This window comes from Felis catus, chromosome B3 (assembly GCF_018350175.1).
Source record: "Felis catus isolate Fca126 chromosome B3, F.catus_Fca126_mat1.0, whole genome shotgun sequence".
Classification (NCBI taxonomy): domain Eukaryota; kingdom Metazoa; phylum Chordata; class Mammalia; order Carnivora; family Felidae; genus Felis; species Felis catus.
The window spans coordinates 147,162,026-147,173,567 of record NC_058373.1 but is presented as its reverse complement, the minus strand read 5'-3'; the positions used below and the strand labels follow the sequence as shown (position 1 = coordinate 147,173,567).

The following is an 11,542-nucleotide window of genomic DNA, read 5'->3' as shown; positions in this document are numbered from 1 at the left end:
AAACCTCCCTAAAACAAGCACAGCCTTGTGTAGTAGACATCCTATCCTTGAGGTTATAGACACATTAGGTACGGACTGGAGAAGACTCTTCACACCATCGACTGTCAGGGAAATTCAAATCAAGAATGTAATAGATGCCCTATACACACATCCCAATGGCTCAGGAATGAAAACAACACTGACAGCAACATCCAGGTGAGCATCCAGCATACGTGGGGCCTCAAACAATGCAGGAAGGACTGACAAATAAACACCAGCTCCGGAAAACCGTTGGCTGTTGCTTATGAAATTATACATGGATGACATAAAAGGTAACCTGGAAATACCACTCCTGAGTATTTGTCCCTGAAGAATGAAATCCCATGCTCAGAAAATAAATGGTGTGTAAATATTTATAGCATCTTTCTTAGTGTTAGAAGCTCAGAATAAGGCAAAATCTTTCTAAATATAAAGAAATAAACCAACTACGAAACTTCCATCAATGGGATGCTTTGCCAGAGAAATGTGACACTACTGATGCACACCTGAAACCAGGTGAAACTCAAAGACATGATGTGGAGGGAAGGGCAGTAGTCCCATAATTACAGAGGTGGTGTGACTTGGGACATTCACACAGCCAGACCATGGTGACAGTGGTTTGGTTGGGCATTCCTTATCTCTTTCTTTCCCAAACCACATGATGAGATACTCTGCTTCATTTGAGAGCACTCTTATGTTCAACCACCCTCTGAGGTATGGAGTCTCCACAGACTGAACCCTACAACCTCGGACTCCTCTGAATGGAGAGTTGTTGAGGCCATAATCTCACATGTGTTCTGACAGGAGCTGTTCCCTCCACTGTCCCTGGCTCTGGCTCTCTCCTGCAGGTGAGCAGGAGTAGGTTAGGAATCCTCCACTGAAACTATTGGTCTCCTGCACCTGACTCTCCCACAACATGAAGCCCAGACCTTCCTCACACTCAGCTGGAAATGAAGTCAGTTCTATAGGAACAGATTTGCTCCTTGATTTAGAGGATTGCTCCATCTCCCCCTTACCCTGGGCAATACTCTGGGCAAAGCTCTGCAGCTGCATGGGGTGTCGGGGACAAACAGGATTCCAAACAGTTTGGAAACTGAGGGCTCTGTTTAGGGGTGGCTGGCAGCTTCACTGCCTTGTGGCTTGCTTGTCCTGGGGGCATGAGACTCCTGCCATACAAGTCAGGTCTGGGGTGATCAGGTCCCCAGCATCCCTAGTGGACTGTGCCCAGGGCACAGCTTCCTGCCTGGGAGTGGGGCTGCTAACAATGAGTGAGTCGCACATCTCAGTGGCACCTGCTGGGGCTTGGCCTCAACAGCAAACAGCTTAGGGTCACTGACATCCCGTCCCTCTGGGAAAGAGTCCTCTGAACAGCAGCTGGTCACCGGGAATCCTGTGTATTGGCTACAACAGTCTGGAGGGGAGGTTGCAGCCAGGCTCAGTGGCACATGCCTGTAGTGCCAGTTACTTGCACTGGAGTTTCTACTTGCTGATCTGGGGTGGGAAAGGAAAAGAACATACCTTAGTTCAAATATTCTAGGTATCTTTCTGGTAGTATATTTTCTGCAATAAATGCTTCTTCATGGGCTGTATGCCATCACGGCCATTTGCAGAACTATAAATACATTATTTGAGTTTTTCTTCAAATTCCAGTTAGTTAACATGCAATGTAATACTAGTTTCAGGTGTAAAATATAGTGATTCAACATTGCAATACAGCACCCGGTGTTCATTATGAGTGCTCCCCTTAATCCCCATCAACGACCTCCCCATCCCTCCACCCACCCTCCCCCCGGTAACCATCAGTTTTTCCCCTATAGTTAAGTATCTGTTGCGTGGTGCTTACGTGGTTCCATGGGTTAGGCCCATGACTCTTGATCTGGGCTCTTGTCTTGATCTCATCGTTCCTGAGATCGAGCCCCACTTTGGTTTCTGCACTGACAGCACGACGTTTCCTTGGGATTCTCTTCCCATCTGCCTCTGCCCCACTCCCATTCTCTCTCTAAATAAATAAGTGAACATTGAAAAAATCGCCTATTTCTTGGTTTGCCTCTTCTCTCTTATTTGTCCCTTTGTCCATTTGTTGTTTCTTTAATTCTACATATGGATGAAATCATATATTTGTCTTTCTCTGACTTATTTCAGTAAATATAATACTCTCTAGGCCCATCCCTGTCCTTACAAATGTCTGATGTCATTCCTTTTACGGCTGAGAAATATTCCAGTGTGCGTGGACGGGGTTGTGTAGATATACCACATATTCTATACCTATTCATCAATCAATGCATACTTGGGCTGGGTCTTTCCATAGCTGGCTGTTTGTGACAGCTGCTATAAACATAGAGGTACAATTCCCTTCAATTAGTATTTTTGTATCCTTTGGGTAAATACCTAGTAGTGCATTTGTTCTATCGTAACGTAGTTATATTTTTAGCTTTCTAAGGAACCTCCATGTTGTTTTCCATAGTGGCTGTGCCAGTGTGCATTCCCACCAGCACCTCGAAAAGGATCCTCTTTCTCTGCATCCTCACCAACACCTGTTGTTTCTTGTGCTGTTGACTTCAGCCTTTCTGACCAGTGTGAGTTGATATTTCATTGTAGTTTGGATTTATATTTCCCTGATGAGGAGTGATGTTGACCATCTTTTCATGTGTTTATTGACAATCTGTACGTCGCATTTGGAAGAATGCTTATTCATGTCTCCTGGCCATTTTTAATAGGATTATTCAGTTCTCGAGTTGAATTTTATACCATATATAGAAAACCTGAAAGACTCCACCAAAAAAAAACCCTGCTAGAACTGGTACAATAAACCCATAAATTTGCAGCATACAAAATCAACATATAGAAATTTGTTACATTACTATACACCAATAATGAAGCAGGAGAAAGAGAAATCAAGGAATCAGTCCCATTTAAAATTACACCAAAACCATAATATACTAGAAATAAACCTAAGTAAAGAGGTAAAAGATCTGTACTCTGAAAGGTCTGGGACATTTATGGAAGAAATTGAAGAAAACACAAAGAAATGGAAAAATATTCCATGCACATGGATTAAAAGAAAAATCATTGTTAAATCACAATACTATCCAAAGCAATCTAGACATTCAATGCAAATAATTCAATTTCCTGTCAAATAATACCAGCATTTTTCACAGAGCTAGAACAAATAACTCCAAAATTATCATGGAACCACCAAAGACCCCAAATAACCAAAGATATTGAAAAAGAAAAATACCTGGAGGCATCACAATTATGGATATCAAGCTATATTACAATGCTGTAGTCATCAAGACAGTATGATACTGGCAAAAAATAGACACATAGATTAATGGAAAGATTAGAAAACCCTGAAATGGACACATAACTATATGATCAACTAATCTTTGCCAGAGCAGGAAAGACTATCAAATGGAAAAAGTCCCTTCAACAACTGGTGTTGGGAAAACTGGACAGCATCGTGAACTTGTAATGAACCTGGACCAATTCTTACAGTACACACAAAAATCAATACAAAATGAATGAAAGACCTAAATGTGAGACAGGAAACCATCAAAATCCTAGAGGAGAACACAGGCACCAACCTCTTTGACCTTGGCCAGAACAAGTTTTTTTTTTTTTTTTTAATTTTTTTTTCAACGTTTATTTATTTTTGGGACAGAGAGAGACAGAGCATGAACGGGGGAGGGGCAGAGAGAGAGGGAGACACAGAATCGGAAACAGGCTCCAGGCTCTGAGCCATCAGCCCAGAGCCTGACGCGGGGCTCGAACTCACGGACCAAGAGATCGTGACCTGGCTGAAGTCGGACGCTTAACCGACTGCGCCACCCAGGCGCCCCACAGAACAGGTTCTTACTAGACGTGTACCCAGAGGCAAGGGAAACAATAGCAAAAATAAACTATTGGGATCTCATCAAGATAAAAAGCTTCTGCTCAGCAAAGGAAACTACCAACAAAACTAAAAGGCAACCAACGGGATGGGAAAAGATATTTGCAAATGACATATCGGACAAAGGGCTAGTATCCAAAATCTATAAAGAGCTCACCAAACTCCACACCCAAAAAGCAAATAACCCAGTGGAGAAATGGGCAGAAAACATGAATAGACACTTCTCTAAAGAAGACATCCGGATGGCCAAAAGGCACATGAAAAGATATTCAGCGTCGCTCCTTATCAGGGAAATACAAATCAAAACCACACTCAGGTATCACCTCACGCCAGTCAGAGTGGCCAAAATGAACACATCACGAGACTATAGATGCTGGAGAGGATGTGGAGAAACGGGAACCCTCTTGCACTGTTGGTGGGAATGCAAATTGGTGCAGCCGCTCTGGAAAGCAGTGTGGAGGTTCCTCAGAAAATTAAAAATAGACCTACCCTATGACCCAGCAATAGCACTGCTAGGAATTTATCCAAGGGATACAGGAGTACTGATGCATAGGGGCACTTGTACCCCAATGTTCATAGCAGCACTCTCAACAATAGCAAATTATGGAAAGAGCCTAAATGTCCATCAACTGATGAATGGATAAAGAAATTGTGGTTTATATACACAATGGAATACTACGTGGCAATGAGAAAAAACGAAATATGGCCTTTTGTAGCAACGTGGATGGAACTGGAGAGTGTGATGCTAAGTGAAATAAGCCATACAGAGAAAGACAGATACCATATGGTTTCACTCTTATGTGGATCCTGAGAAACTTAACAGGAACCCATGGAGGAGGGGAAGGAAAAAAAAAAAAAAGAGGTTAGAGTTGGAGAGAGCCGAGGCATAAGAGACTGTTAAAAACTGAGAACAAACTGAGGGTTGATGGGGGGTGGGAGGGAGGAGAGGGTGGGTGATGGGTATTGAGGAGGGCACCTTTTGGGATGAGCACTGGGTGTTGTATGGAAACCAATTTGACAATAAATTTCATAAATAAAAAAAAAGAAAGGCAAAAAAAAATACTAAAATACAACCTTGTAGTTCACCAATCATCACTCAGAATACTGAGAAATGTTTTCCTCAGTGAACTCAGAGGAACCTTCAACGCAAAAATCAAAAGGATCAAATGGCTTGCAAACTAATAGCCAAGGAGAATAAGACACATAAAACTACAAAGCGATTTTCTGCATCACCCATAAAGGTAAAATTGACAATGTTTACTTCCACATCACAAGGAAGCAAAAGCAGTGGTCTCTGAAATGAGGAAAAGGAGTCATCCAAAGACAGTGACCCAGCAGTACCACAGGACATGGAATTGGTAGAGAAGTTCAGGGTGTTATAACTGCATAGCCCATATGCAAGTAGCTGGAGGAAAGATTGAGGTGTTGACTAGAGCCAGGTGCCTGGGTCCAAATCCCTACCCATGTACAAGTGACCACTCTTGACCATGGCCCACCTGCCCCTCCCACATCCACCCCAGCTTAACTCATGTGCAGTTCACCCAATGCCACACCCTGGGACTGTTGCTGAACCCCACAGGTGGCCCCCAGGTGTAGGGTGCTGGCCACCTGGCACAGCCTTCTGCTCTGTCTGATGGTCTAGACGTGGCTTTGCTGAGGATCCTCCATTTATCCATTCTCACTGGCAGATGTCCCTGAGCAGGGGCATGAGGCTGGCAGAGGGCCAGGTCACCCTGAGGGCACCCCTCTTGCTGTTTGCACTCTGGGCAGTGCTGGCTCCTGTGCAGGGTTCTCAAGGTCATCCCTCATGGTGCTACATCTCCTCTCAGGTGGTAATTCCCAAGAAGGAGCCGAACCACAGCAAGGGCATTCAGATGCCTGGCTGTCTCTCCTATAGCCTGCATTTTGGGGGAAGAGACATGTTATGCACATGCGGCACAAGAAACTCTTTTGGTCCAGACTCTGCTGATGATGACTCAGGATGCTCAGGGAGGCTTGCAGGTGGACTACCCCTTCATGCCTCCAGACTGTTACTACTTCGGCTACCTGGAGGAGATTCCTTTTTCCATGGTCACAATGGACACAGGCTATGGCAGCCTTGAAGATATCATGAAGTTGGATTAACTTGCCTATGAAATGAGACCCCTCGGTGATTTCCAATGGTTTGAACACTTTGTTTCTCAGATAGTCGCAGACATCTGTGCAATGGGACCTACTTATAACCTAGGATATAAGGAGGACAGGGGACCCCCTGTTCCTCAAGGAAATGCCAGTGCAGCCCCAAGGATCTCTGATAAGTTCTGTTCATCCCATCACAGAATTTTCAAAGGACTTGCTCTCAGTTTCAAAACAATGTATAGTGTGTTAACCACGTGGAAAAAAAGTGCCCAATTCCTAATAAGGCTAGTTAGCTTAATTGAGTCAATATTTCATGGTATTGATGTAAGTTATTGGTTTCATGGTCATTTATAGTGAGAGACATCAAGCTCACACGGGCAATTATGTGTTACATCAGAGTCCTTTTTTCTCGTCGATAGCATGAGTCAAAGTATTTTCGATTTCTTAAAACACATTCACCCTTAATTGTGATTTGAGATGGGCCCCATGAGATTCATTGCACTCCAGTTGTGTATTCTATATGCCATCCACCAATGGGTTATATGCCATCATTCTGGGTTATTTACACAGACATTATTTACTCTTGTCTGTCATAGCAACACATCAGATGGCAAGAAATTGTGGCTTGTGCATTGACACTGATAATGTGCTTGCCAAAAACGGTCCAGCTGCCTTAGGACCCAATTAACTGGTATAATGGAAGCTTTCAGTAACTGTTCCTTCATTCATATGCAGCACATAATGAATTGTGGAACAGGCAAATGCAGGTTCAACACTGAAATGGTGTGTGCAAATAAAACCCTGACCCACTATCATTATGGAAACTACATAGTGGATCCAGGCAAGCAGTGTGACTGCGGCTCATTCAAGCAGTGCTACAGCAATCTAGGTGGTATGCGTGATTGTACCTTAACCCCTGGGGGCAAATGTAATACAGGCAGATGCTATACAGACTGCACCAACACCGCTGCTAGGACACTCTGCAGACCAATCCAAAATATATGTGATCTTCCAGAGTCCTGCCATGGGGTGACCTTGGCGTACCCTGATGATTTCCATATGCAAGATGGAACCACGTGCACTGAAGAGGGCTGCTGCTATCATGGAAACTGCACTGACCGCACTATTCACTGCCAAGAAAGCTTTGGCAGAAATTCTGGGAAAGATGAAGATGTCTGCTATACCATAAATCAAAAAGGCAGCCAATATAGACACTGCAGAAGACCCCGGGGAAATCATTGCTGAACCCCGTTCCCACACAGATGTGCCGTGTGGAAGGCTGCAGTGTACGAATGTCACACATCTCCCTCAGCCACAAGAGCATCTTGGATTCCATCTGTCTGAGATCCAGGGTTCCGATGTTTGGGGCTGGATTCACATCATAGCACAGGAACAACCGAGATTGGTTGAGAACTGGTACTTCCTGTGCTCCTGGAAAGTTCTGTCAGGATACCTACTCCAATGGCAGTGGGGCTCAGCTGAATTATGACTGTATCCCAGAGAAATGCAGTCACAGAGGGATGTGCAACCATAATAGGAACTGCCACTGCCACATAGGCTGGGATCCTCCATGGTGCACGGACAAGGCACTGGTGGGAGCACAGACTGTGGACCCCTCCAAGAAGAATTCAGTCAGTCAGGCAAAGTCATGAATGCATGGTATATCTCAGAGTGGTTTTTGGTCACATTTATGCCATAATACCTGCATTCCTCTTTCTTGTTTCCAGAATGTCAGAACTATAAACACAGAGAAAGTTAAGGAAGAGATTTTTGGAGAAGACAATCCATAATTCACCCTCCAGACCCCTGAACAACTACAGACAATGCACCTGGTGCATCTGTAAAAATACAGTAATGAGGCAGCACAGCTGACATGCACGTTTCCAAGGGTCCATGGGAGACACAGGGGTCCTCAGGCACATCATGGCTCTGACACCAGGTCTCTCATGGGTCACCGACCAGCACTCTGAAATAAAACTTGAAAACTGCATGCTTGTGGCCTTTATGTAGTTTTTAAGCCTGTCAGAGCCCAAACTGAGCCTTAGTTTCTGGGAAGAGGACCTGAGTCACAGCTGTGTCTTGAGGGGAAGTGTCTGGTTCCAGAATTAAGAGAAGTTGACACAAGCTCCTTTATTGGCAACTTCATGAGTTTTCTCCAAAACTACGCTGTTGTGGACTGAAAAGTTTCTCATTCTCCAGGTAATCTAACTTCCCCCAGTACCAACGTGGGTTCAGGATAATAGAGGGCTACCACCCACCCATACTGCCTGTCCCACACAGGGGTGTCTGCAGGCTGTGAGGGAAGGGGACTGGCATTAGCTTCCACATAGTGCAAGCTGTGCATCTCTGAAGAGCAAATTTCCAAATGTGGGAGACTGGGACCATGAGGCTGAAAGGAGCACCCCATAAATCAATCAGAAAGGTAGGCACAAGTGTCTATGGATGACTCTGGCATCCAGAGGGAGTCCGATGAATGTGAATCCCTGCTCTCTTTCTCTTGCCTACTTTTCAGTGTGTTTACCTTAGATAAGAATCTGCCTAGGGTTCCCACTTTGGTTTTCCAAGCACCTTCTAGAATAACACAGAGGTGAGCCTGTGAAAGCGAATTCACCCCCATCTGCTCCCAAGAAATCCTGTACTTGCTACCCTGTTTTCTATGTCCTGATCATTGCGAATGTGGGATGGAGGCCTGCCCTTCCCTGGGTCCTTGTGCCCTCTTGTTCTGGGCTCTGTAAGTCATAAATCCTGTGCTTCCATTTCCTTTGTTGGGGGTGTACTGAAACCCCACCTTCAGTCACAAGGGGCCCGCACATCTCATGTACCCCAAGCGAGAGCTCAGATGCCTAGGGAGCTGCCTGTCACCCACTGTGACTTGCTGTTGCCACTTCCTTCAGCAGGTCACAGTCTACATGTTCTAAATTCAGTCCAGAAGCTGAGGTCCCACAATACATTTATCCCCAAGGATGGGATTGGGAGCCTAGCTGATGCCCCCCTACAATGCCTTAGACCTAAGAATGGCTCACTCATTCCTCACCCTCACGTCTCAGCTGCTGTGGGAAGGAGCTGGTGGTTGCTGGTGGTCTGTAGCTTTGATTTGGGCTTATGCCAGCTGTTGCCAGAAACGCTCACCCTAAATTATCAGTGCCATAAAAGGTCAGACTCCCTGCAGAGACCAACAAGCAGGCACCAGTCGGGGGGTGCAGGGGTGTGTATTTCCTACTTATCTCCAAAGGAGGTGGGCACCGAGAACAGTGTTCCTAGATTAGTGTCGAAGAAGACGCCAGCTGCTTGGTCCACTGTGTTGCAGCCAGCACCGTGGTGTTGTGCTTGATTAGCCAGCCCTAGCTACTGATGGAGGCAAATCTACAAGAAGCATCATGGCACCCAGGGTGGAGGACTTGGCCAAGGCAAGCTCCCCCTAGTGGCTGCAATCCTCGCTGCTGTCGCCAATGGCTCCCCACCTGTCAGGTATTGGGTGGGACACCTCAGTGTGGGAGGCCACAGAACACGACTCTGGGAAGAAATAACTTCTATCCCAGATTTTCCCTGTGACGATCCACTACACCTACATGTCCAAGGACCAGCGTGAGAGACAGAAATGGTGACAGGCACTATACCATCATGGAAATTCAAGGCTTCCTAGAATCATTTGTCCAAAGGGAGGGAGACAAGGACATTGATTGACTTTTGTGGGTCTTCGTTATTGGCTCCGAGCTGTTGCTTACAGCACTTGACATGCTGCAGCTGACTGGATTGGTCCAAGACCGCCAAATTCATCATTCACTGAAAAATTCAAAGTATCCACAGCCTGTTTACAGAGACACCCTAGAGGAGCCTCCAGACTTTTCACTCTATCAAAAGACCATGATAAGCATGCCAGGCACAGGGCAGGAGACACAGACAAAAAAAAGGGGGAAGGCTCTGAGGAAGAAGCTCCCCAAGCCCCCAGAGCCCACAGAGGTAGGAAGAAAGAAGCTCTGATTCCCGGGACCTGGATTTTTCTGGCATGGCAGCACAGGCCCACTGGGAGAGGTCAAGCCCAGGTGACGCCATCCAACTCTAAGATAGAATGGGGACAATTCAAAGAGTGTGGGGTTTTTGTTTTTTGTTTTTGCCTTGTGTCATGAGCCCAAGATCCTTGACCATTTCCAACCTGGAGGAGAGACCCTTGACAACACAATCTAAGGAGTTCTTCATGAAGGACCACTCTGACCTTAAGGCTGTGCCATTACATTCACAGTGGGGGAACAGGATGACATAGGTTCCTGCCCACGTGACAAGAACCTGATCTCAGGACCCACTGTGGAGACTTCCGGCGGAGGAGGGCCCGCGTCCATGCCAACCAGAACTGGTTTCGTCATTTGTCAGGACCCGCTGTGAAGGATTCACAAGGACTAGGGCCCATGTCCAAACCCAGAAGAACCTGGTCTCCACAGGAGATTCAGGAGGACTAGGGCCTGTGTCCATGCTGACAAGAACCGGCTTCATCAGGACCAGCTGTGGGGGATTCGGAGGATGAAGTCCCAGGTCCAAACCGACAAGAACCCAGTCTACAGGACCCGCTGTGGAGTCTTGGGGTGGACTAGGGCCCACGTCCGAACCGACAAGAACCCGGTCGCCTCAGGATCCGTTGTGGAGCCTTCGGGCGGACAAGGGCCCGTGTCCACACCAACAAGAATCCGGCTTTACAGGACCCGCTGTGGAGGATTCGGGAGGACCTGGACCTGCGTCCACACTGGGGGACGTGGCCCTGCGTCCACACTGACAAGAACCCGGTCTCCACAGGACCCGCTGAGGAGGATTCAGGAAGACGAGGGCCCGCGTCCCAACCGACAAGAACCCAGTCTCCTCAGGACCCGCTGTGGAGACTTCGGGGAGACGAGGGCCCGTGTCCACACCGACAAGAACCCGGCTTCATCTGAACCCACTGTGGAGGATTCGGGAGGACCTGGGCCTGCGTCCACAAAGACAAGAACCCAGTCTCCTCAGGACCTACTGTGGAGGATTCAGGGGGACGTGGCCCTGTGTCCACACTGACAAGAACCCGGTCTCCTCAGGCCCTGCTGTGGAGATTTCGGGTGGACAAGGGCCCGTGTCCACACGGACAAGAACCAGTTTCGTCAGGACACCCTTTGGAGGATTCGAGAGGACAAGAGCCCATGTCCACACCAACAAGAACCCGGTTTCATCAGGAACTGTTGTGGAGGATTCAGGAGGACCTGGGCCTGCGTCCACACAGACAAGGACCCGGTCTCCTCAGGACCCACTGTAGAGGATTCAGAGAGACGTGGCCCCGCGTCCACACGGACAAGAACCCGATCCTCTCAGGACCCGCTGTGGAGGATTCAGGGGACGTGGCCCCGGGTCCACACGGACAAGAACCCGGTTCTCTCAGGACCCACTGTAGAGAATTCAGGGGGACATAGCCCCGCGTCCACACAGACAAGAACCCAGTTTCCTCAGGACCCGCTGTGGAGGATTCAGGGGGACGTGGCCCCGCGTCCACACTGACAAGAA

General features: G+C 47.1%; 1 pseudogene; it reads left to right on the top strand.

Moving 5' to 3' along the window:
- Positions 1-5,431: 5,431 nt before the first annotated feature.
- LOC123386260 lies at positions 5,432-10,405 on the top strand (annotated as a pseudogene).
- Positions 10,406-11,542: the final 1,137 nt, after the last annotated feature.